At 45.1% G+C, this 22,648-nt stretch overlaps 1 protein-coding gene across 2 annotated transcripts in view; it reads right to left on the reverse strand.

Moving 5' to 3' along the window:
* Window positions 1–22,648, reverse strand: part of PAK5 (p21 (RAC1) activated kinase 5) — a gene marked incomplete at its 5' end in the record, with an annotated part of 120,414 nt that overhangs the window by 86,542 nt on the left and 11,224 nt on the right. The window contains one exon of one of the 2 annotated variants that reach the window (XM_080999079.1): window positions 9,349–9,432. The exons of the other annotated variant lie outside the window; for it this stretch is intronic. The remainder of the gene's footprint in view (window positions 1–9,348; window positions 9,433–22,648) is intronic. 2 annotated transcript variants of the gene reach the window in all.

The raw sequence follows: 22,648 nt of genomic DNA on the forward strand, positions 1-22,648 counted from the left end.
AGAATTAGCCAGCAAAGTCCTTGTAACAAAGTCCTCTTTATATTCTCCAGCTTTGACAGCTACTTTGACAGCTGTCAAAGTCTCCGTCTCTCTTCGCCAGGTTCTACGAATCGCCCCGGTTCCCAGGGGGGGTTGCATTTTCCCTCTCACCCTCCACTCTTCTCCTCCAGCACAATTCTTGTAATTTCCCTTCCTGGAATTAATGATTTTTGTCAGCAATAAACTTCTCTTTCGATCTTGGTTACCCAGTCCTTGTTTTAGAATGTTTACAATCGGGGGGGGGACTGACTTCCTTTTTAGATCCCCCCCGCTCGTGCCGAATCCGAAAAAAAATTTCTTTTTTTCTCCTTTTGTACCCGGTTTCCCAATTACTCACGGGTTGTTGTTGATAATCCGAATTTCCAATGGAAGAAGTCAGCGCTCTCCGTCGAATGGCATGCGGCTGCGCTCGGCAGGGGAAGCAATGGACTCAAAGCACCACGCCACTCCCCGGCACCCGATCCGAAGCCTTTAAAAAGGCTCCTTCACGAGTCGGGAGGGCGCTAGCGGTGCCAGCCGAGTCCCCATGTCCACAGGCTCCGTGCCCGTGGTTTTTGAGGGTCCCCGCGTCGCCGGCGCGGTAGGACCCAGCCCCTGCCGAGCAGACTCCCTCCGGAGCTCGGAGGGAGTCCGCCATTCGGCGATGGCGCCAACCCGGAAGTTACAATACAAATAGTTTTTGAAAGCCCTCTCAGTTTGCCATGAGGCACAAGGCGATGTTGTTCATGATATATATCAGGGGTGGCCAACTCCCAAGAGACTGCGATCTACCCACAGAATTAAAAACTGGCAGTGATCTACCCCCTTTTTGGGGTTTCAGGTAAGAGTTGTTGAGCTTTTTCTAGGGAGAGAAGGCTCCGTTTTTTGAGAATTCAAGCCTAAGCTCAAGTGAGAAAGGGGAACAGCTACTCACCAACATATCATTCCATCTTCCGTTCTGCAGATCATGCAACAATGGAGGGCAGAGCGAGGGGGCGGGGCCAAATTATATTTTACCAACGCTAAGGAAAGGGACCCAGTGATCGACCGCAGTCAACCTGAGGTATCACTTTAGCTAATGCGGCCTCCTGCTGTTGCTGCTGCCGCACAATTTCTGTTCTCATCCTGAAGCAAAGTTCTCAACCCAAGGTACTATTTCTGGGTTAGCGGAGTTTGTAACCTGAAGCATCTGTAACCTGAAGCGTCTGTAACCTGAGGTACCACTGTATATCATTTAGCCTTTAGTTCCACATACCTAAGGGAAATCTCTCTCTCGTTCCCTTAGGTATGTGGAACTAGAGGCTAAATTAAATGTTGGGGTGGGAAGTTCTGAATGTTACAGAAACAGTAGGGAGTGTTTAACCCACTCCCTCCAAGGGCAATGGTCCAATTATAATCTCTCTGTCCAGGTTGCTTTTCCCAGGTGTTCTACTACCCCTTTGAGGCATCAATCATTCACGTCATGTTTCAGAGAGAAATGACAGGGGCTGCCATTTTATCAGCAGTCCAATAAGACACACAAATTAGTTGACTCATTGTTTCAATGGGAAACAAAAACAAACGAAAAAAATGAATATATTTTTTAATTCTTTTGTTTCCATTTCTCCTGATTTCTGGCCCCCCCAACAGAATCAAGTGGGGCTGGTCCATTTCATACCCCTCCCCCAATTCATTTTAAAACTAGCACATATCCCTAAGGGAGGGTAGTAAGGATGAGGAAGGAATAGATACGTATCGGTATAGAGTCATTTCACAGTATTTTCTCAGTCGTACACTTAGTAGAGGAAGACACACTTTCATCAATATGCCTTGATCCCTTCTATTTGCAAACTGGGGTTGATAATAGGCTGCGTTCTTGACAGAAATTACTCGGCAATGGAAAGGCAGGCCTAGCCACTCTCTGACATCTCCGACGCACCTACAATTCTTCTGAAGCTAATGCCATCCGTCAGAAGCAGACTTTTGCTGTGATAATTGTGTGGGTTTGGACATCACAGTATTTAAAAAGTCACATCTGTACAGAGCCCTCTGTGGCAAGCTTGTGATCTTTATCCTCTTGGTTTCAATGAGCGGTTGGTGAAATTATGTGTAATGAGGCAGCAATAATGTCTAATTCCAGGCCACTTTGAGTGCGACTTCCCTCTTCACCCCGTGCTGCAGATCTTATAACATAGATTTCAATTCAATCTGATTGTGCAGCCTGTGTAAATAATGACATTTTACGAGGAGAGAGGGCTCAGTAACTGTCTGCTGCCCAAGGTAACGCAGATATCACATTACCGTGGTTGAGAATTTGTTTAAAAATAAAACACACACAGCACCTTTTTAAAAAAATTGCTTTTGCCTTACATGGTCCCTGACTTTCCCTTGACAATTTAAAAGGAAAGAGTTTTAAAATAACAAATGATGCTTCCAGCAATAGTGCCATATCTGAAAAGCGTGTTGTGTCTTTTTCTTTTAAAAGTGCTTGGAGTAACATGGAGAAAGTTAGAACTTTCTCAAGTATATTACAATATACAGTGGTACCTTGGTTCTCAAACGCCTTGGTTCCCAAACGCTGAAAACTCGGAAGTGTTTTCAAACGTTTTTCAGAAGCCGAACTGTCGGCTATTGTTTCCAAGGCACCTGCACCAATCAGAAGCTGCGCCTTGGTTTTTGAACATTTCAGAAGTCAAATGGCCTTCCAGAACAAATTAAGTCCAAGAACCAAGGTACCACTGTATTTGGCGCTTTTGTTTTTGCTATTTATTTTATGTTTTTGCTTTTGAGGCTTTTTCGGTTAGTTTGTTTTTGTGACCGTGTGGAACCCAGTTCAACTACTGACTGATTGATTGATTGTGTGACTGTGGAAATGGATAAAAGCCCCCCATCCAAACAATGACTATCAGTCATTAAATTAAAATTTAATTTTAATTTTAATCATGTACAATACTAATTTATTTTATAGTACAGTACATTGGTTATTGCTTTCATTTTATGGATCAATGGTGTCATTAGATAGTAAAATTCAGGTTAAATTGCTGTTTTAGGGGTTGTTTTTAAAAGTCTGGAATGGATTAAGCCATTTTGCATTACTTTCTAAGGGAAAATGCGCCTTGGTTCTGGAATGCTCTGGTTTTGGAACGGACTTCTGGAACGGTTTAAGTTTGAGAACCAAGGTACCACTGTAGACCAGACTGTATCACTAAAATCAAGGGGAGAGGTTGGCCATGTCTGAAGTCCTGTTGATTTCAATGGAAGTAGCTAAGTCTGCTGCTGATCCAACCTTAACATTCTGTGGTTTGCTCATCAATAAACATCTGGGCACAGAAGGAAAGAGGAACTGTTGAAATGGAAGCTTAGCTGAAATGCAGAATAACTTGCATTCCCCATTCAGCTGCCCGTACTAATCTTGAGATGCTTTATCATCTTTGGTGATTGTGCCGTTACTGTTTCACTTGGAAAAGTTCATGGAATAAAGTTGTCCTCTTGGGCCTCTGTGAGCATTGGCCATGGTGACTGGATCTGATAAGAAAAGCTGGAGCACAACATCACCTGGAGGGCCACCACTGTCCTAAAGCTTCCATTGTATTTCTGTAAAATGGACTTAGGGCCCTCGTATTTACGGGACCGCCTCTCCTGGTCTGCCCCGCAGAGGACCTTAAGGTCCATTAATAACCTTAATTTAGAGGTCCTGGCCCTAAGGAAGTCAGACTATCCTCCACCACGGCCAGGGCCTTTTCAGTGATGGCTCCGACCTGGTGGAATGCTCTGTCCCATGAGACTAGGGCCCTTCAGGATTTCACCTCCTTCCGTCAGGCCTGTAAGACAGAGCTATTCTGCCTGGCCTTTAATTTGAATTCAGCCTGATTTTTATTTCCCTTCTCTTCCCTCCCCCTCCCCTTTTATGAAGATTACCTGCTCTGAGACCCCACAGCTAATTCTCCCCTGGCCTCCTTGCTGGCTCAAGTAGGACTAATTCAGCCAGCTAGCCCTGGTGACTATCTAATGCTCATTAGATGGATTTTCCCCAAATTGATTTCTGAATTTTGAATTTTATTTTTATTCATGTTTTTATACTGTATTTTATGCTGCTTTTTCAATTAAGTTTTTTAAATTTGTTGTTAGCTGCCCTGAGCCCGGTTTTCTGAACCAGGAAGGGCGGGGTGTGAATAAAAATTTATTTATTTATTATTATATTAGTTTCCTGGATGTGTTATGAAGGTAAAAAAGGGGGGGGTAAAGGACCCCTGGACAGTTAAGTCTAGTCAAAGGCACCTATGGGGTTGCTGCACTCATCTCACTTTCAGGCTGAAGGGCCTGGCCTTTGTCCACAGACAGCTTTCTGGGTCATGTGGCCAGCAGGACTAAAATGCTTCTGGCCATAATGGAAACCAGAATGGAAACGCCATTTACCTTCCTGCTGCAGTGGTACCTATTTATCTACTTGTACTGGCGTGCTTTCGAACTGCTAGGTTGGCAGGAGATGGGAAAGAGCAACAGGAGCTCACCACATCGCAGGGATTCGAACCCCCAACCTTCTGACTGGCAAGCCCAAGAGGCTCAGTGGTTTAGACCACAGCACCACCCACGTCACAAAGGTAAGCCTAGCAGGGGCTGGGAAACACTTGTGCCAGAACTAGGGCTGCCGCTGAACTAGTTCTCAGATGTTTCAAAAACTCCATTCCCTCCCCTAAAGGCAAGAAAAGCTGATTTACACAGGTGATCAAATTTTAAATTTTAAGGCTTCAAATGCAGGTGGCAATGGTGTTTCTGAATTCTCCCTCATACGACAAATCTAAGAACACAAGGAATGACTGTACATTGCATTAATCCATCTAACTCGCTACTATCTCTTCTTCAGGGTTTTGGCCATGGGTTTCAGTTGTACTTGCAGATGCCAAAGATTGGACCCGGGATGTTCTCCAAAGCATGTTTTACCACTGAGGAAAGAGATCTTCCCTGTGTACAGTTTAGATTTTATGTGGGAAAGGATTCAAAAAATATGGGGGGAGGAAAAGCAGCGTGTTGCAAAGAACTGCAACTTAATGTTTCACACCTGGGAGATACGTTACGGTTTCCAAAGCAACGGTTGCCTTCAGTCACAGACTGGGTCAGTTTGCCCTAGGTTATTGCGCCGATGCCTGCATGCGCCTTAAAATGATGCAGAAGCCGTCATTTAAACAGAGCTTTTCTCCTGGAACTAGTTATCTTGCTCCACTGCTTAAAAACATTAAAAACAACTAATGAAAGCTTCTGATGAACAGGATCAGAGCAGGCAAACCACCTTTGGTCTTCCAGATGTCAATGGAACACAATTCCTGCCATCGCTGACTATTGCCCATGTTGGCAGGGGCTGATGCAGTTGGTGTCCAATAAAATACGAAAGGTCGCAGCTAAGCTACCCTAGACTGTGGCTTGAATGACACAGGCCTAACTATTCCAGTGAGGCAGCCAAGTCTGTTGCAGGGAACACAAAACAGAGAGCTCTGAGGCAAAATGAATTTATACTGATATATTTAGTGTAGCGACATGGGTGGCACTGTGGGTTAAACCACAGAGCCTAGGGTGTGCCGATCAGAAGGTCGGCGGTTCGAATCCCCACGACGGGGTGAGCTCCCGTTGCTCGGTCCCAGCTCCTGCCAACCTAGCAGTTCGAAAGCACATAGTGCAAGTAGATAAATAGGTACCGCTCCAGCGGGAAGGTAAACAGCGTTTCCGTGCGCTGCTCTGGTTCGCCAGAAGCGGCTTAGTCATGCTGGCCACATGACCCGGAAGCTGTACGCTGGCTCCCTCGGCCAATAAAGTGGGATGACCCCAGAGTCATCCTTGACCGGACCTAACGGTCAGGGGTCCCTTTACCTTTTATTTAGTGTAGCAAAAGTGTTAATGGACAGAGGCCATGTTGCTACGTGTATATGCAGGAGCGACTGGCGGTGAGGACGCAACAGTTATGACCCCCCCTCCCACCGACAGCAGTGTCACTGCTACTTACCAGGACAGGGGGGCATAAAATTCAGAAGGCAAAGTAAATCCCTTTGTTTGCCTGGGGGTCCATAGGGTGAGAGGGGTTCCTCATGGGGGGAGGGAAATGGGGCACCCCTGCCCTGCCCCCTACTCTATACTAGCAAGCAGCAGCAAGACTGCTGCTCAGAATCTGGCTATCTGCCACCACCACGTTGTCAATTTCTGTGTATATCTACTGTATCAGCATTACTATTATTATTTTAAAAAAATATTAAATTTTCACAATTATAACAAATACAACATAACAAAAAAGAAAAACAAAAACAGAGAAACGTACCAAAGAGAAAAAAAAATACATTACAATACTAAAAAAAACCACACAGAACCAAAACCACAACAGTAAAAGACAGAATCTTTATCCCATATCCCTTGAAAACCAATTTTTGTTTACATTGTTAATTGACTTCCTCAAATCCCTCCCTTCTGAATTTCCTTGTATCTGAATGTAGCAGCTTTGCAATATCATTCTTAAACAAAAATATTTCCAACTATTATCTAACTTACTCACTTTTCTTACTGTTCTGAATCCCGTTTATTTAATTAAATCCTAATTTAACCCTAGGCCTATTTGGTACTTTCAAGTGATTTCTAATTTTTTATATTATGGTATCAGCATTATTTTTATTGACTGATTGATTGCCTGCTAAGCAACCGTCTCAAGGCTACATACACTAAAGATAATGAAAAGCACCAAACTCGTTTCAACAACAAAAGATTAAAATCAACAACAACAACAGCAAATTCATTGAAAACAAAGCTAAAACCATGCAAAGTTGCCACTCATGGCAAAGACCCATTTATCCAGCCAGGAAAGTCTGCTATAGCAATGTCTTCAATGGTTTCTGGAAAATGCCAGTAGTGGACTACTGTTCTTTTCTTAACATGCCACAGAATCGCAGTAGCTACTTTAAAAGCCCTGCTCACAGTTACTGTGGAGTGGGCTTAGGAGAGCTTTATAACTTGCAGAGAAAACTCTCCTGCAGACTGCAGTGATCTGCTGGGTGCATAGGATGAGCTCTCAAGTAAGGTAAAAAAAAAGTAAAGGACCCCTTGATGGTTAAGTCCAGTCAAAGGTGACTATGGGATTGTGGCGCTTATCTCACTTTCAGGCTGAGGGAGCTGGTGTTTGACCACAGACAGCTTTCTGGGTCATGTGCCAGCATGACTAAACCGCTTCTGGTGCTATGGGACACTGGGAAACCAGATTGCATGGAAACACCGTTTACCTTCCTGCCGCAGCAGTACCTGGCGTGCTTTTGAACTGCTAGGTTGGCAGGAGCTGGGGCAGAGCAACGGGAGCTCACCCCATCGCGGGGATTCAAACCACCAACCTTCTGATCAGCAAGCCCAAGAGGCTCAGTGGTTTAGACCACAGCGCCACCCGCGTCCGTGATCTCTCAAGTATCCTGTGCCTTACACGTTAGTACCAATTCCTTGAACTTGCCCTGGTGGCAAATTGGCAGCCAGCGGAAATCCTTCAATAATGTGTTATAAACTGCTGATTGTTTTCCCCACAAGCAACCCAGCTGCTGCCTTCTGCCCCAGTTGCCGCCTCCAGACCACCTCCAAGGGCAGTCCCACCTAGAGTGTGTTGCAGTAATCCAACTGTGAGGTTACCAGCACATGAACATGTGCGGTCAAGCTAACCATGAACAGCTGTAGCTTTTTTTCTACCAATGGAAGTTGGTAAAAGGTACACTAAAACATGTGGAAGGCATGGTGAAAGCAGCTGTAAATGATCATTGTGATTCATGTGGCTGAGTCTGATTGAGACCAAAGACTGGCCTAAGATGAAAAACAGTGCTTCAATGATGTTCTTCAGATGTACTCTAGCCCTCCTTGAAATCCTGAATTGTCAGACATATACTGGCAGCAAATCGAACACTTGCTAAAGATCTCCAGTCATGTTCTTCTCTGCTGGCTCCACTGTTTGCAACCACTGCCACCTCTTCCCCCTGTATTTTCCTTCTCCTGTGACTGGAGTAAGCTGGTGGCCCAACAGCAGGATACTCCATCAGCCTTTCCCTAGTGAGGAGAGGATGCAACTATGGTGGGAAAGAGGTGAATCCATGGGGAGGGACAAGACTGAAAAACTTCAGTTAGTGAAATATGCTCAGAGTCGAGTGAGGATTTCATGCTCTTTATTCAGCACATAGTAGTGAGGAATGGAAGTTCCCCCGAAATGTCTGCTTTATATACATTGTTTACACAATGGGCCCCAGGTGATTGGCTAATTCCGGGATTCTCCTGTAGGCCAATCAGGTTGCGGATTCACTTCCGCCTGGAGTTGGATTGGGTGGCTCCTGTGGACCAATCAGACTGCTGCATTCTGGATCCTATTGTTCTAGGACCAATCAGATTGCTGCGTTCTGAATCCTATTGTTCTAGGACCAATCAGACTGCTGCATTTTGGATCCTATTCAACTCAGTACATAACAGCTAGGAACATAGGAAGCTGCCTTGTACTGAGCCAAACCATTGGTCCATCCCGCTCAGTATTATCTATGGCCCTTCCCCAGTTTACATATCTGGATATTTGTTGGTTCAGGTTTAGGGGCGGCCTAAGCATGCAATAAAAAACAGAGAGGAATATTGACTTAGAAGGACATTTCACCGTCTCCAAAAGGCAAAGCTATAACTGAAAAGACTGCTTACAAACTACTGGGGGGATAGCAGCTGGCTGGAAGTAAATAAGAGCCCTGACACATGCAACAGTTATTCACTGCCAGCTCCCAAAACCATAAAATAAAAAAATACTCAACTCATGATTTGGAGCAGTAGAGATTACATTTTTTAAAAAATGGTCTTTTATTTTGACTGCTGAATTAATAGTATTTATAGTGCAATCTTATAATTTTCCTATCTTAAATTTGGTTCGCCACATTTCTGCCTATATTTGCATTTTTAAATTTAAAAAGTCTGCATGAAAATTCACATGCATCCTCATACTCATTTATCCTAATACACACATTTTATTTTGGAAAGTGCATTTCTGCTTGCACTTTCTCATCAGTAAAACTCACTTTTGTATTTTCACTAATATTGATGTAGGTGTGGGCACTTTTCATTGCTCTACACAGTTCTGTATTGCCAAGTTTGGACCAGTGCAGATTTCAAAGGAGAGCTGCCTTTCAGTACATGTGCTGGCCTAGAAATTGTTACTTTTGTAGACCAACATTAAAATGTGTCCCAAATGAGTTTCTTCCCCATTTTTACTTGAGAACAGGTCCCATTTTGTTTGACAGGGCTTAGTCCCAGGTAAGTGACTATGGCTTTGCAGCCTTAAAGTTTTTGTTGTGAAACTGAAGGGTAAAAGAAACTTACCTTGTAAACCAAAAGGTAAGTATTTCAAGATTCCTGGTCCTTATCTCCTACATCCATGTGGAATCCCCTCTACAGCTGTTGCATCTGAAAGGAGCATTGATGGGGAAGGAGAAACCACATGGGAAAATAATTAAGGAGGTACCAGAAAACCCATCATCATAGTCCCTCAGCTCTGGACTTTAAGACATATTCCAAGACATCTGTCAATCTCCTAGCTCTACGAGGGTGAAATTTGGGGTAGTAACAGTGGTCCATATGCAGTGGCATTAAGAAGAAAAACGGCCCAGGGTATTTTTGTAGCATGGGTGATTTTAAATCTACCTCACAGGAAAGAGACCTATGTAGGCCATCTTGAATTCCTTGGAAAAACGGTGAGATACACCGTATCTTTGGAAGAATGTAGTGGTTATCAGCAGTGGCGTGCAATGATTTTTTTGGGGGTAGGTTAGGGACAGAGGTGCCAGCTTGCAAGGGTGATGGGGGGGACAGACAACATGTGTGTTATGTCACAACATCCTCATCATAGCTGTCAACTTACAGATTTGAAAATAAGGAACCAGCAGCCTCGAAAATAAGGGACCAGCAGCCAAAATAAGGGATTATTATTTATTATTATTATTATTATTATTATTATTCTTTCTTTCTTTTTTCCCCCCACCATGTGTCCCCACTCCAGACAGACCTTTTCCCCGGCAAGGGTGAGTGGACCGTCAATGACATATCCATCCAATTCCGAGCACAGGTATGTTCAACTTCTGAGCCCCTCCAAGCCAAAGGCAGAAAGCCCAGCCAGCAGCCAAATGTAGCTTCAAGCGGTGGTTCCCACAGCGCAGCAACCCGGCAAAGGGGATGCAGCAAGTAAAACCACCATCACCTCTCCGCTGGGAAGCGCTGAGCAAAGGCGAGTCCCCAGGCGACGCGGCCAATTTGATCTGCACAAGGCATGCAAGCTCCACCCCTCAGTCGTTCTTAGACTCCTTATTGGGTGAGCAACGCAGCCAAGCAACACAGTTGGAGCCTCCCTCCTCCCTGGCTGGCAGGGAGGGAGGGAGAGGAGCTGCTTCCTTTGAAACCCGGGAAATTTATGGGATATCATCAATCCGAGACAGCAGTGGAATACAGCGCTGGGATAAGGGAGTTTCCCACCAAATAAGGGGCGGTTGACAGCTATGATCCTGATGTTTTGGGGTATGAGTATAGTGTCTCCCTCCCTAAGCCAGGCAGAGGTTTCCTAGGCTTTGGGAAAGAGGCTCCAGGATTTAATACTTTAATACTCTGATTTATGGGACGCGGGTGGCGCTGTGGGTTAAACCACAGAGCCTAGGACTTGCTGATCAGAAGGTTGGTGGTTCGAATCCCTGCGACGGGGTGAGCTCCCGTTGCTCGGCCCCAGCTCCTGCCAACCTAGCAGTTTGAAAGCACGTCAAAGTGCAAGTAGATAAATAGGTACCGCTCCGGCGGGAAGGTAAACGGCGTTTCCGTGCGCTGCTCTGGTTCACCAGAAGTGGCTTAGTCATGCTGGCCACATGACCTGGAAGCTGTACGCCGGCTCCCTCGGCCAATAAAGCGAGATGAGCGCCGCAACCCCAGAGTCGGTCACGACTGGACCTAATGGTCAGGGGTCCCTTTACCTTTTACTCTGATTTACAGGGAATATTTAGGAGACTAGCCTAGTCCCCCTAGTACACTTCAGGATTCACAGATCTAAACAGGAAAACAAAACACCGGTAGTTGTAAATGGGAGATATGCTTAGGCCTTGCTTACGTGCTCTCCCTCCCAAATGGCTGAAATGGTGCCCCTAACTTTGTAACTTCTGAAGTGGTTGATGAAGCTGGGAGAGTCAGTCATAATTAAAAAAAAGTACGTGGAACACATGAAAAATGGAGAGGCTCCGTTGACATTCAAGTGGTGGCAAAGCAGCTTGCCATTATCGCTGTTAGATTTGGCTTCTCTCCTTGCTTATGTACACCCCATGCGCTTCCAAAGCTGGCATTGGTTGGCAAAGGCCCCCATCCACCTGCCTCTCTATGTACACGCTGTACTGTCAACAACAACCATAACAACAATCAGGCACAAATCTGCTCAGTTGTCCATTCGTTCTCCTCAATTTTTATATGATTCCTGCATTTTGACTCTCAAATTTGCAGCTAGACTTGATTGAGCTAGAAATGAAGTACAACCGTACATTGGTTCTTGAACTTAATCCATTCTGGGAGTCTGTTTGACTCCCAAAATGGTTTGAAAACCAAGGTGTGGCTTCCGATTGGCTGCAGGAGCTTCCTGCACTCAATCAGAAGCTGCAGAAGCAGCATTGGACGTTCGGCTTCCAAAAAACATCCACAAACCGGAACACTCACTTCCAGGTTTGTGGTGTTCAGGAGCCGATTTGTTCGGGAGCCAAGCTGTTCGACTACCAAGGTACCACTGTACATCTTTTCAGTGGTCTTCAGAGGACACCATTTTAGATGGATGGGTCTGAAAAACACCCCTGCCAGAGCAACTGCCTACTGATGTGCAGAGAATACTGAGATGGACCAACGATCTGGATCTGAGCAGATGATGCTACTTCAAGTCTACTCTTTGAATTATTCATTCTGTACTTTTCAAAGGGACAAAACAAAATCTCCCAGAAAAGGTGTTTCCGAGCACATTTTCAAAGTGCAACACCCCAGGCAGAAGAGTCTGGCTCCCGTTAAAAAAATGCATATGCTTAAACAGAATGTGAAGAGATATTATTTGAATAACCCTTCAAAGGAGGTGTTATCCTTCAAATGAACAACAACTTTCTCTCCTTGCAGAGGTCCTCTTTCCTTCACCAAGATTCAGAGACGATTTCACATGTGAAGAGAAGAGTGTTGCTGTATACTGACTTCCTAGACCAGGGTCAAAGTGCCTGTGGTCCTCCAGGTCTTTCTGGACTCCAACTCCCATTGTGACCAATGGTTAATGGGAGTTGTAGTCCAGCCACATCTGGGTATCAGTAGGCTCCCCATACCCTTTCAGACAACAGCAAACATGAGCAAGCTGAAGAATGGCTTCTCTCCTCCAAGTTATTATAAACTGAGTATAAATAGAACTTCACTATCCATAGGCTCAGTTGATTCAGGTTGAACAGTATCGTCTCAGTGGATAGCTTTCAGCCTATCCCTGCTCTGGAAGGGCAGGACTCGAACCAATGGCTTCATGTTACCAGAAATGAGATTGGACTAGATCAGGCATAGGCAAACTCGGCCCTCCAGATGTTTTGGGACTACAACTCCCATCATCCCTAGCTAACAGGACCAGTGGTCAGGGATGATGGGAATTGTAGTCTCAAAATATCTGGAAGGCCAAGTTTACCTATGCCTGGACTAGATGAACCTTGGGTCCCCTCCAGCGCTACAATTCTATGATTCTATGACTCTAGGAACATTAATCACCCTTGCCTAGAAGCTGCTATTGGTGACCTAGGTTGCAATTCAATAACCACTTCGCCTGGAAGCAGTAGGCCTCACTGAAATCAAGGGAGCTTACTTTTAATTATTTTATTTATTAATTTTTCTATACCGCTCTTCATCCAAAGATTTTTGGATGGTTCACAGAATAAAACCACGAAGTACATAATAGTAATAAAAAGGTAAAGGGACCCCTGACCATTAGGTCCAGTCGTGGCCAACTCTGGGGTTGTGGCGCTCATCTCACTATATTGGCCGAGGGAGCCGGCGTACAGCTTCCAGGTCATGTGGCCAGCATGACTAAGCCGCTTCTGGCGAACCAGAGCACTGCATGGAAACGCCGTTTACCTTCCCGCCAGAGTGGTACCTATTTATCTACTTGCACATCTACATGCTTTTGAACTGCTAGGTTGGCAGGAGCTGGGGCAGAGCAATGGGAGCTCACCCCGTCATGGGGATTTGAACCACCAACCTTCTGATCAGCAAGTCCTAGGCTCTGTGGTTTAACCCGCAGCGCCACCTGCGTCCCTCATAATAATAATAATAATAATAAACAATAAGCCACCCATATCCCACAAATACATGCAAAAGATATGTTTTTGTTTTTATTTATTATACTTGTATACCGCTCTATGCCTGTAGATCTCAGAGCAGCTCACAACTGTTAATCTGCCAAAGGCCTGGTTGAAGAGGAATGCCCAAAGATGTACAGTGGTACCTTGGGTTACATACGCTTCAGGTTACATACGCTTCAGGTTACACACTCCGCTAACCCAGAAATAGTGCTTCAGGTTAAGAACTTTGCTTCAGGATAAGAACAGAAATCGGGCTCCAGCAGCACGGCAGCAGGAGGCCCCATTAGCTAAAGTGGTGCTTCAGGTTAAGAACAGTTTCAGGTTAAGAACGGACCTCCAGAACGAATTACGTACTTAACCCGAGGTACCACTGTATTGTCTTCACTGACTGGCTGCGACTATCCAGGGTTTCAGAGATGGAGTCTTTCCCACCCTTCTGGAAGACCTCAAGGATTGAATCAGGACATGCAAAGCAGATGTTCTGCCATGGAGCTATGGCTCTCTTTAGCCTATGGGACCTCCTGCTGCCGCCGCACCGCCGGAGCACAATTTCTGTTCTCATCCTGAAGCAAAGCCTAGGACCCTCGTACCTACGGGACCGCCTCTCCTGGTATGTCCCACAGAGGACTTACAGTCTTCAAACAAAAACATCTTGAAGGTCCCAGGCCACAGAGAGGTTAGGCTGGCCTCAACTAGAGCCAGGGCTTTTTCGGCTGTGGCTCCAATCTGGTGGAACGCTCTGTCCCAAGAGACTAGGGCCCTGTGGGACTTGACATCTTTCCGCAGGGCCTGCAAGACAGAGCTGTTCCACCAGGCCTTTGGCCAGGGCACAGCCTGATTCCCTCCTTTGGCAATCTTCACAGAACTCTAGCCCAATGGTTGCCATCAGTTTGATTTGAATTAATTTTATAATGAAATGATTTTAGAATGTTGTATTATTTTATTGTTGTTAGCCGCCCTGAGCCCGGCTTCGGCTGGGGAGGGCGGGATATAAATAAAATTTATTATTATTATTATTATTATTATTAACCTGAAGCACTATTTCTGGGTTAGCGGAGTCTGTAACCTGAAGCATATGTAACCCGAGGTACCACTGTACTGAGCTAAATAGACCAACCGTCTGACTCAATATAAGCTAGCTTCCTACATGTTATGGCAGTGAATTTCCTACATTAACTATGACTCTCTCTATCTGGTATGGTTACTCAGAGATATAATGCTAATATATGCAATTCATAAAGGAAAGGCAGACACATTTTACACTCTCCAAATGCAAAATAATATTAATGATTTTAAAAATCCTTGAGGTATCCCAAGTCCATGGCTAACCTCTTGACACTGATAATCACTTCTGGGCAGAATCCTAGCTGCACTCATATAATGCTACTTTATTCCAGTTTTTAATTATGTGGATATATGAGAGAGATGTTGAAATTGAGTTGGAAATAAACTCATAAGTGGATCATCTTATGCAACGGGAGGGGGGTGAAGAAGAGAACTGGTGACATTTGCCAGCTAAAGAACATTTAAGTTTGCTTAGCTGTCAAGCTATCACTCAGAACAAAAATAGACAGTGAGCTGTGTGCCAGAAACAGTTTAGTTATTCAAGGAGAAGTAGATTTATTCTGTAACATTGTTCTTCCACATCCACATTCCTCATCCATGAGTCTTTTCGCAGCTCTGATTGCTACAGAATTATTGCTCAGATATCATTATCATCATTATTATTTTAAAATGAATTAATTTCTAACTTTTAGGTATACCACCAGGAATCCATGTTTCGGATGAAGGCAAGATTTAGACCCCCCCAACCCCCTAAAAAGTAATAATAATAAAGAATGCTTGAATGAGAGTTGCAATCAATACAATGCTTGTCTAAGGCACTGGTCTCACTAAGGTGGCCACTTTCAGTATGTGGTGAATGTTGGGATACTGCCAGGGAGACACAGTCCATCATGGCCCCCAAGCCGCCTCTGGACGTCCATCGATCTCCCGTAGACATGCAGTATCAGCAATTAGTGACATGAGCTCCAGAAATAGCCTGCCACATTCTCGAGCCGTAATGCAGAGCAAAAGTTGCACGCAGGAGAGCATTATTTACAAGTTTTATTCAGCGTTGATCAGAACAAAGAAAAACATGACTGCCAGCTTCAGTGTCTCTGACACAGAGAGAGCGAAAACAAAGACACAACAGAAACATCCTGTGAAACAGGAAATACGCAGGCTGTGTGACTCACAAAGCCTGCTCCCTTTTAAGGTGGAACGGAAATATCCTAACAGTGAAAGCTCACACAATTTAAATTTTTTAAAGAACCCCTGTACCTAAAAATGTAAATATAGGTGGGGCCTATTTTTTAACTTGAGATGTTTGTTTTCTATGTGTGGGAAATTGTGTTTTCTGTATAGAGGAGAGTTCCATCATATGAGCTCTCACCTGCAGGTGGTAAAGTCCAGGCAAGGATGAGCACCTCAGTGAGTTCTAGGCTAGAGAGCCACCATCTCAACTTGTGATGCTATATATAAGTACAGTAGCAAATATAAGAAGCCGGCTGATTAAACCAGGAATGGGGAACCTGTGACCCTTAGCCTAATTTCACATGAGTGGAGGGAGCTGGCGTGGAGAAGCAGGCTGGAGAGGGGAATGGGAGGAACGCTTAAATTTACAAAGTGATGAAAGGAGGAGGTGAGGAAAGAGCTATGAGAGCGAGTCAGACTTCATGCAAGACAGATCTATCCCTCTCAAGCAGAAATTTGGGGAGGAAAGGGGAAAAGAGAGAAGAGAGAGAGAAGAGAGAAGAGACAAAAGAGGAGAAAAGAGAAAAGAGAAAAGACAGAGATTGTCCATGCAGTCTACAATTCCTCCTAAGGGAATTCTACCTTCACATGAAAAAAGGCCTCACCATCTAAATGAAACAATGCATCCCAGAATACACAAATTCAGGGTTCAGACATTCAAAGTCTGGATACACAAGTCAATGTACGCACGAGCACCATGCAAACACACAGAACCTCTGCCTCCTGCACAAGCATGACACGAGCAAGGAAGTCACATGTAGCTTCCCGTTACGTGTGAATCAGTAAACTATTGCTAGTGGCTTCCAAATGAGCCAGGATATGAAATCACAGCTTGACGTTGGCTTATGAATTCCAGCTGATGAAATCCGCAGCCCACAAGCTACCACGGGGTCTTCTCTGAATAGTCTTCTCCTGTAACACCTCACCCCCGTGAGAACTGTCATTTCACACAGATCTAGTTTCTCAATCTACAAATCTGCCTTAGGACCGTGAATTATGTATTCACATAATCAAAGTACACTTCACTGGGTGTATTTAGAGAACCTTCGCCCTGTCTCCAATGTGCAGTGACTTTTGAATTTGCTACAGTATGGGAATAAACTAATTAGGCTGAGGGCAATTATTCTAAAGTATGCGGCAAGAGGCTTGCCAGGGATACAAATATGCAGCACTGAGACACTAGATTTGAGGGACTAATGGGTGTGCATTAAAGATCAAACCACTGTGTCAAGACACTTGGTATGACTATCTTCACTGTTAGCCTATTTGAAGGAGAACAGTTCATGGTAGATGGATCATCTCACTCTCTGGATCGTCCCCTTGTCATCCATCAATGGTGTCCCTGAAAATTTTTACCCATCACTTGGGAAAACAGGCAAACTAATGCCTGTGTACTGGAAGAAGCAAAGATCACCAGTGTTGAAGCAATGATTCTCCAACATCAACTTCGTTGGACTGGTCATGTTGTGTGGATGCCTGATTATTGTCTTCCAAAGCAACAACTTTATTTCGAACTTAAAAATGGAAAGCGTAATGCTGGTGGTCAACAAAAGAGGTTTATTGGCAATTTTTAAAAAATGTAGTATAAACACCGACAACTGGGAAACACCAGCCTGCGAGTGCTCCAGTTGGAGAACAGCCTTTACCAAAGGTGTCCTGGGCTTTGAAGACACTCAAACTCAGGACGAAAGGGAGAAACGTGCTAAGAGGAAGGAACGCTTGGCAAACCCTCACTGTGATCAACTCCCACCCAGAAACCTATGTCCCCACTGAGGAAGGATGTGTGGCTCTAGAATTGGCCTCCACAGTCACTTATGGACTCACTGTTAAAACCATGTTTATTGAAGACAATCTTACTTGGCTACAAGGGAAAGAAGAAGAAGAAGAAGAAGAAGAAGAAGAAGAAGAAGAAGAAGAAGAAGCAGCAGCAGCAGCGATAGATCATCACTGTCAGTATCTGTTGGCATCTACATCAGGGATGCGGAACCCAGTCATTCAGATGTTGTTGGCCATCAACATCAGCCACAACCAGATGTTGAGTAGTCAGGCACAATGGGATTTGCAGTCTAACTATATCTGAAGGGGAAGAGATTCCCCCTCCATGAGCCACATGGAAACTCATGGGTGGAGAATGGCACTCCAGGAAGGGAGAAAGAGGACTTAAACTGGCAAGAAGCCCAGAACAGGCGATCACATGAGAAATGTATTGTCTATTCCCAGTTTGATCCTTGCTGGTTTACTGGCTATCACCTGACTAGTCCTGGACTGAGGGTGAATCACTGCCAAGTTATGCCACAATCAGATTTATTCATTTCTACTTGGCTTTTGAAAACTGGGGATGCTAAAATCCTTTTATCTTTGTGATCTAGGGAGGCTCATCTCATGAATATAGAGTTCTGAAACAATATTTTCCCTTTACTAATCACCAGCAGTTAGATGCCAGGGCAGCCCCAGTTTTCAGTTTGCTACAATAATCCAGCCATCATTTAGCATAACAGTCAAGCCAACTATGAAAAGGGATGGCCACTTCATCCACATGTTTAATTATACATCTAAAATGTAGCATGTGAATGCAACAAGTACATGCTTGCAAACATGTGTCACAGAGGCACATTCTACAGAGATAGTGGAACATAGGAACATAGCAACATGGATAGAGATAGTGGGACATAGCGACATAGGAACATACCAGGAGATCGCTCGATTTGGCCAGTGCTGTCTACACCAGGAATGGGGAGTCCATGATGTTGTTGGACACCAACTCCCATCAGCCACAGCCAGCATAGTCAAAGGTCAGGGACTATGGGAGTTGAAGTCTAGGTAAAAGAAAGGTAAAGGGCCCCTGGATGGTTCAGCCAAGTCAAAGGCAACTATGTCGCTCATCTCGCTTTCAGGCTGGGGTAGCTGGCATTTGTGCACAGACATCTTTCCGGGTCATATGGCCAGCATGCCTAAACCACTTCTGGTGCAATGGAACACCGTGACAGAAACCAGAGTGCATAGAAATGCCATTTACCTTCCCACCACAGCGGTACCTATTTATCTACTTGCACTGGTGTGCTTTCGAACTGCTAGGTTGGCAGAAGCTGGGACAGAGCAACGGGAGCTCACTCCGTCATGGGGATTTGAACCACCGACCTTACGATCGGCAAGCCCAAGAGGCTCAGTGCTTTAGACCACAGCGTCCCCTGCATCCCCTAGTTGTAATCTGACATCATCTAAAGGGCCACAGGTTCTTCAACCTGGTCTACTCTTGATTAGCCCTGGTTCTCCCTGCTCTCAGATAGAGGATCTTCCCATTGCACGTGACCCTATTAATGGAAGATGCCAGAGATTGCACCTTAAGAACTTAGGGTTGAAAGGCTTGTGCTCTACCAGTGAGCTATAGTTCTTCTCCTAGCATAGACTCCACAGGAAGCTGCATCTTAATTGGAAAATCCAAGGGTGTACCCCGAGTTACCTAGGATTTGAACTGCCATGGCAGGATTATCTGATTTGTGAATGAAACCACTGGCGGAGATATTAGAATTATTTGTGTAGAATGGAGAGATCACTTGATAAGTTCTAATATTATGGGCCCCATTTTGGGCATTATTCCTCCCATGGCATGCTGAGGAGTAATCCTCCATGCTGCAGCCTTCGCACAAAAGACACAACTGCCTTTGACTGAGCCCTTGTCTATGTATCTGTAGGCATGAAGGCTTCCTCATTACATAGAATCCTGATTAAACTGGGTTTCAGGTCACAAAGAAGACTTCACACATGCAGGCATATCTATGGAGGCTCTGACCCAGTGATGCTCATGCGAGGAATAGGGGCAGGTCTGCTTGACCTCACAGCTGTCCATGGAGGCACAGGTCAATTCTGTTTCCAGGGCAGATGTCTACCAGCTCCATCTGCTATGCAGGCTGAGGCCCTACCTGCCCGCAGACTGCCTCGCCAGAGTGGTGCATGCTATGGTTATCTCCTGCTTGGACTACTGCAATGCGCTCTACATGGGGCTACCTTTGAAGGCGACCCGGATACTACAGCTAATTCAGAATGCGGTGGCCTTGTTTAGGGAAGCTTTTAATGTTTGGTGTTTTATCGTGTTTTTAATATCCTGTTGGGAGCCGCCCAGAGTGGCTGGGGAAACCCAGCCAGATGGGTGGGAGGGAAATAAATAAATAAATAAATCCCCTCCTGTGACTCCTCCTCACTTCTTCTGTGACGACCAACCTGGCAGCAAGAATGCCTGAATTAGGGCTACAGGCAGGGGAGAAATCAGCATGTGAGGATATGAATGGAACCCCTTCAAACCCATAATCTTCAAATACCTTTCGCTAGAGCAAGCCCAACCCCTGGCAATCAGCTGGCAACCCCTGGAGAGCTTTGAAAGTTTGCAGTAGAGGACGTGTGCTCCTCTGTAAAGGATGGGGAGAGAGGATGAATAATATGTGCTTGTGTGCTCTGGGCAAGTATTCCATTGCTCACCCCCTTTCACCTCCCTGTGGTACCAGGGCCCTGAGCACAACGCATGTTTTCGTCTTTCCGCCACGAGATGAGCTAATAAGAGCTGGTACTTTAGCTTCTGGGGAAAAGGCCTGTTTCAAACTTGCCCTTGTTGAACTGGGACATGGGAAATTCACCAGCGTGGAAAATGTTGTGCACTCTGACTTAGAGCTGTCACACAGATCGGGAGGTGGAGGTGAAGCATTTTGTTCTGGAAACTCAGTTTTGCACTGTGGGTAGCCTGGGTAGGGCTCACTCCATTCAGGGGGAAAAAATCTCTTCCAGTAAACTGTTTAGTTTGGGGCTTGTGAAAACAATGAACTAGAAGCACAGCGCATGAATCTTACCATGTATCTTTGTTCTGACAGTAGCCTGAAACTGTAAGAGTGACCACATAAGCCCCAGCCTTGCAAAAAATTGTGTTTCCTCATGTAATCCTGCCTGAAATGAAAGCTTTTTGTCTTCTTCGATGCTGCGTGTGCAAAAAAGCTGTTGGAACAAGGATTTTACACAGGGGCCAGGGGGATGGAGGCATTCTGAGCCAGGAGAGGGGGAAAGAAGTAACTAGAGGGGTTTTACCAGTGCTTTTTTCTGGGGGTATGCAGGGGTATGCATACCCCTAAACATTTTGTGAATCTTTGTACTTTTGTCCATTTACTGCATTTATTTTCCCCAATTTGAGCTACTGTATAAAATGGTGATTTTCTTGAGTTAAAATGAGAGTACCCCTAAACATTTTTTTAGGGGGAAAAAAGCACTGGGTATTACTATTAATTATTGAATTTGTTAGTCACTTTATCTCTTGTCTAGGGCAACTCAAAGTGACTTACAGTCATACCTCATGTTACGTTTGCTTCATGTTAAGTTCTTTCAGGTTGCATCCCGCTGCAACCTGGAAGTACTGGGAAGGGTTACTTCCGGGTTTCGCCGCTCATGCATGCGCAGAAGCGCTAAATTGTGCTTCACGCATGTGCACAAGCACCAAATCACACCACGCAGATATGGCACTTCAGGTTGCGGGCTTTTCATGTTGCGAACGGGCCTCCAGAACGGATCCCGTTTGCAACCAGAGGTACCACTGTACAACCAAACAAGCAGACAACAAACCCCACATAAAGGCATGGATGAAGAACCTCTACTCTTCCAGCTGTTGTTGGACTCCCAGCTCCTATCAACCCCAGCCAGGATAGCCAATGGTCCAAAATGTCTCCAGACACATCTGGAGAGCCACAGAGGCTCCATCTCTGCTTTAAGAAACCTGCGATACTAGTTCACCCTCTGCTTGCTAGTTCAAATCTTATTTCCCCTGCCCTTGCCCCATGGGCAAAATAAGAATAACGTTACAGGCATGTTAAGGATTGCTCCAATTAAAGTCTAACTATAATATAATGCAACTCCTCGAAAGAGTCCATCAGTGGTGTCTCCGGAAAATTTTATACATCGCGTGGGAAGACAGGCGAACTAATGCCAGTGTACTGGAAGAAGCAAAGATCACCAATGTCGAAGCAATGATTCTTCAACATCAACTTTGTGGGACATGTTGTTCGGATGCCTGATTATCATCTTCCAAAGCAACTACTCTATTCCAAACTTAAAAATGGAAAGCGTAATGCTGGTGGTCAACAAAAGAGGTTTAAAGATTCTCTGAAGGCAAATCTTTAAAAATGTAGCATAAACACCGACAACTGGGAAACACTGGCCTGAGAGTGCTCCAATTGGGGAACAGCCTTTACCAAAGGTGTCCTTAAGACACTCAAACTTAGGATGAAAGGGAGAAATGTGCTAAGAGGAAGGCATGCTGGGCAAACCTTCACCATGATCAACTCCCACCCAGAAACCTATGTCCCTACTGCAGAAGGATGTGTGGATCCAGAATTCGCCTCCACAGTCACTTACAGACTCCCTGTTAAAACCGTGTTTATGGGAGACAATGCAATGTATATGAAATTGCATTGAGTTTAAGCCATCAAAAAGAGCCTTAAAATGTAAAGTAAGGTAAAGGTAAAGGGACCCCTGACCATTAGATCCAGTCATGACCGACTCTGGGGTTGCGGTGCTCATCTTGCTTTATTGGCCGAGGGAGCCGGCGTACAGCTTCCGGGTCATGTGGCCAGCAGGACTAAGCCACTTCTGGCGAACCAGAGCAGCGCACGGAAACGCCGTTTACCTTCCCGCCGGAGCGGTACCTATTTATCTACTTGCACTGGCGTGCTTTCAAACTGCTAGGTGGGCAGGAGCTGGGACAAAGCAACGGGAGCTCACCCTGTCGTGGGGATTCGAACCGCCGAGCTTCTGATCGGCAAGCCCTAGGCTCTGTGGTTTAACCCACAGCACCACCCGCGTCCCTGTTAATAAAAGATATTGGGGATGAAGGTTGCTTTAGTTCGTAAGAAAATTGTTTTGTATACATAACTTGTATGGATTGCACCATACCAAGGTGAACACAACCCATAGCCAAGAATGGTTGCTGCCAGGTGCTCAGTAATCTTTTAATTTTTAAGTCC

The sequence above is a fragment of the Podarcis pityusensis genome (assembly GCF_964106645.2).
Source record: "Podarcis pityusensis genome assembly, chromosome: 3".
In the NCBI taxonomy this organism is placed as follows: domain Eukaryota; kingdom Metazoa; phylum Chordata; class Lepidosauria; order Squamata; family Lacertidae; genus Podarcis; species Podarcis pityusensis.